The sequence below is a fragment of the Rhamphochromis longiceps genome, linkage group LG7 (genome assembly GCF_057381845.1).
Source record: "Rhamphochromis longiceps isolate RC_006_pf linkage group LG7, R_longiceps_female_GT1.1, whole genome shotgun sequence".
In the NCBI taxonomy this organism is placed as follows: Eukaryota; Metazoa; Chordata; class Actinopteri; order Cichliformes; family Cichlidae; genus Rhamphochromis; species Rhamphochromis longiceps.
Window position 1 is genome coordinate 62987049 of NC_140563.1, and position 4496 is coordinate 62991544.

Sequence of the window (4496 nt, forward strand, 5' to 3'; positions counted from 1 at the left end):
GTATTTATCTTCTTTATCTTTCTTCTTCTTCTTTATTCTTTATTTGTCACGTGCATAGTTATACAAGTATAACACACAGTGAAATGTAGCCTGACACGCTCCTCGACATGTGCAAAAATTGGGGGGGGTGTAGAGGATATCTGGATAAATATATGATAATTGCAAGTAATCCATACAGCACAAAGAAATCTTCTTGTTTGTTTCAGCAGACTAACCACCAGAGGGCAGAAAAGACCGACAGCACTATAAACATTGGTTCTCATTTGTTAGGAATTACACCCTTTATTAGTCCAGTTTCAGTGGATATTTCTTGGTTTAAAAGCCAGTTTTACTAATTGTGTTTTTCATTTGTTACTAATCAAGTGTTTAAAGTCTTTGAATCCTTAAAAAGTATACATTTGATCTCTCCATGTACTCTGAGGCCTTATACAACTGAACTTAATATGACAGCGTGTGTGTGCAGATTAGAAAAGCCTGCGTACCTTCACCACTTCTCCCAGATCTCTAATGCAATCATAGATTGCTTTAACTCTGCATTTATTCACTTGCCTGTAAATATACCTGTTTAATCTTTCCCAGTACTTAGCAAGTGGGTTTATGATTCTGCCGATCCATGACAGAAGACTCTGCCTAAAATTCTGCTTTGAAATACCCTAGGCACCACAAGTAAGCCAGCAGTCCTCTATTGTGGTGATACAATACTACAAGGTCATTAATGTCTGTCTATGAGGTCTGTCTGCAAACTGTTTGTTACCCTCAAGCTATAGCTGTCTGTGAACTTTGCCTGCTGACATACTCACTTTTACAAGCTGATATGCAGTGACCAAAGTGGGAACTTATCATGGGATTTTCATATGTGGCTAACACAAGAGAAGCACCTACCGTCTCTACACATCTCCTGCTGTGGAAACATCGACAGCCGCCCCTCCACTTAGTGCTCGGTCGCAGCTCACTGTAACACCACACTCTGGTCCGGTTTGGCCACCTCTGGAGGACATCCAGTCATCTCAGATATCTCCTGGCTCTGGCCGATGACATATGCCAAAGTCCCAATTGTGCTCTGCACCCTGCAACCCAGAGCCTGGTCCTGGTAAAGGACAGTAAGGAGCATACTAGGGAAACAAATCAACAAGTTTGACCCACTGTAAAATGTTGATGTACCCTGCTTTCCAGTGCACAACCACCCAAATAACCAGTTAAGTTCTGGTCAGGTGTCTGCTCTAAAGCGGTTGATGCATCTGCCTCAGGGGTTACAGTTTGAGTACTGAAGAGGGGATGGCTGCCCGACAAGCCACTCCAACATCTCTCTTCATCCTGCCACTTCTTGTGATAGCCTGGTTGCCACTGGATTGGCTACTGCAGCTGTGTACCCTCTGCGCTCTCTCATCACTACACCTCTTGTCTGCCCTTTGTGGAGATAATTTCGCATAATTTCTCAACTGCACTGAACTTTTTAAACAAGATCGCCTTCAACAAATCCACTGGGGTTCAAGTATTCTGTCTGTAAACACTAAACCGGTTTATGCTTGACAATATTTTCACAGACCGGCCTTTAGGGTGTTGCGGATAAATACAACAAAATAAAACTAGTAACGGTACCGAAAAAAAGAAGATTTATTCATAACACACGTGAAAAGACCCAGGAAAATTGGGTTAACGATAAAAACGATAACAACGCTGAAAACCCTGAAAACCATACATTTCACACCTGAGCCTCAACTCTCGCCGCCCGGTACCAAACGACTCACGGACCAATAGATAGTAGAATAATACTTTTCTTCTCTCCAGCCATTTCTTTGGATGTTTGGCCTGTTTCAACTTTCTGAGGAAGAAGAGTTTCTGTTGTGCCTTCTTGTCTAGCTGGGGAATGTTAGTGTCAGCTGCACAGAGAGAGTGACTCCCCAACAACTTCTAAGCTTCTCCCCATCAACCTCCTCCAGCTGATCCAGCAGAACACCAATCACTTTGCTTTTATGGAAAGTAGGGGTGCAACGATACTCGTATCGATATTGAACCGTTCATACAGTGCTTTCGGTTTGGTACGCATATGTATCAAACAATACAAATTTTTACATTTATTTTATCAACTTTTCTTCTGACGATGCTGTCTGTGTTGAGAGCTCAGTGGATCTGCGTTCGACTACTCCGCCTAGGCTGCACTGTCGAGCGCATATCCACTGAGCGCAGCAAGCTAGCAAGACAGAAGCGAAGCTCGTTGCAACATGGCAAATTGAACCTCCCTCATTTAGATTTGGCGTTTGGAACTATTTTGGTCTTCATGTGAAGTATGACCCTGAAGGTAAGCGCGTCATGGACAAAAGTAAAACAGTATGTCGGATGTGCCACACAATGCCCAATTACATGGTGGGAACTACTGCGTTAGCGCAGTTAGCTTGTTAACGTGTTGTTGACACCGTCCAGTCCCACGCACGGGGCGATCCGCGGTAGCACGTTATTGGAGATTTGCTGTGTTGTGGCGTTAACGTCATTTCAAGTTAACGCTGACAGCACTAGTGGGAACACAATGAATATGACTGCACATTTACGCCGACATCATCCTAACCTTGTTGGAGGTACCGAACCCCACCAGTTTCATATGCACATTCACTGAACCCCTCTTTAGTGAAAAATAAAATATGATTTTTTTCAAATTCAATACATAGATACGTTTTTTATTCGTGCACAAAATGAGCCGTGCATGTCACGGTGGAGGCTCTGCCGAACCTCTGAGACCGACTCACCGAACCCCTAGGGTTCGATCGAACCCAGGTTAAGAACCACTAAACTAACCCTTCACTCATATTGCACTCGTACAGCATGACCTCTGAAAAGTTATGTTATCTGCAACTCTATTACAGGTACTGATATTTTCTTATCATCACTACTAGATCAGCGGTCTCCAACCTTTTTTGCGCCACGGACCGGTTTATGCCCGACAATATTTTCACGGACCGGCCTTTAATGTGTCGTGGATAAATACAACAAAATAAAACTAGTACCGCTACTGAAAAAAAGAAGATTTATTCATAACACACGTGAAAAGACCCAGGAAAACCGAGTTAACGATAAAAACGATAACAAAATAACGCTGTAAACCGATAAAAACCCTGAAAAGCATACATTTCACACCTGAGCCTCAACTCTCGCGGCCCGGTACCAAACGACTCACGGACCGGTACCGGTCCGAGGCCCGGGGGTTGGGGACCGCTGTACTAGACAATACTTTAGTTGACAAATTGCATAACCACTTTTATACCACTAGCACATGTTTTTCAAGTCTCAAGGTCATCTTTACCAATTCCAGTGATTATAAGAAATATTGTTTATATTTTCCCTACAAGAGACAGTATTGCGCTCGATTGGGTCTACACAAATTTAATGAGAGTTTATGAGCCACATCTATCAGATAGTCATTTGTAATGAAAGATAAGAACATTTAAAATACAATAAGTTGAAGTAATGGTTAATGGGACATTTTTAAATTGGTGAATTGGGGCTGTGCCCCAGTTTGTTGTTGTGAAGAGAGCTTTCCATTAGGGGTGCAACGATACACAAAATTCACGGTTCGGTTCGATACTTTGGTGTCACGGTTCGATATTTTTTCGATACAAAAAAATGTTCATGCTTTTGTAATTTGTCATTTATTAAAATTATAAATAGATATTTTAACTCAAAAGTACAGTTTTTAAATTAAATGTTGCTGAAACAACAAAGTAATAAAAAAATAAATCTATCTGATTGAGCAATCACTCATCTTTGGAAAAGAGAGTTTATTACAGCGAAATGGCTCTTTCCAAAATAAAAGCTATACTATACGCTTCTTCTGGGCTATATTCTCAGCAGCATATTAAACATATCAGGTCCCCATAAGGAGAATCATGTGCTAACGGCTGTCTAAATGACTCGGGTAAAGTTTGTAGCATGCGTGCTTGTTGTTTTTGTCTGCTTCCACTTGTCTTTGCACTAGGATGATGTCGGCGTAAATGTGCAGTCATAGTCATTGTGTTCCCACTAGTGCTGTCAGCGTTAACTTGAAATGACGTTAACGCCACACACAGCAAATCTCCGTTAACGAGCTACCGCGGATCGCCCCGTGCGTGGGACTGGACGGTGTCAACACGTTAACGAGCAAACTGCACTAACGCAGTAGTTCCCACCCATGTAATTGAGCATTGCATGGCACATCCGACATACATGAAGACCAAAATAGTTCCAAACGCCAGATCTGAATGAGGGTGGGGAGGTTCAATTTGCCATGTTGCAACAAGCTTCGCTTCTGTCTTGCTAGCTTGCGCTGTGCTCAGTGGATATGCGCTCGACAGTGCAGCCTAGGCGGAGTAGTCTAACGCAGATCCACTGAGCTCTCAACACAGACAGCATCGTCAGAAGAAAAGTTGATAAAATAAATGTAAAAATTTGTATTGTTTGATGCATATGCGTACCGAACCGAAAGCACTGTATGAACGGTTCAATATCGATACGAGTATCATTGCACC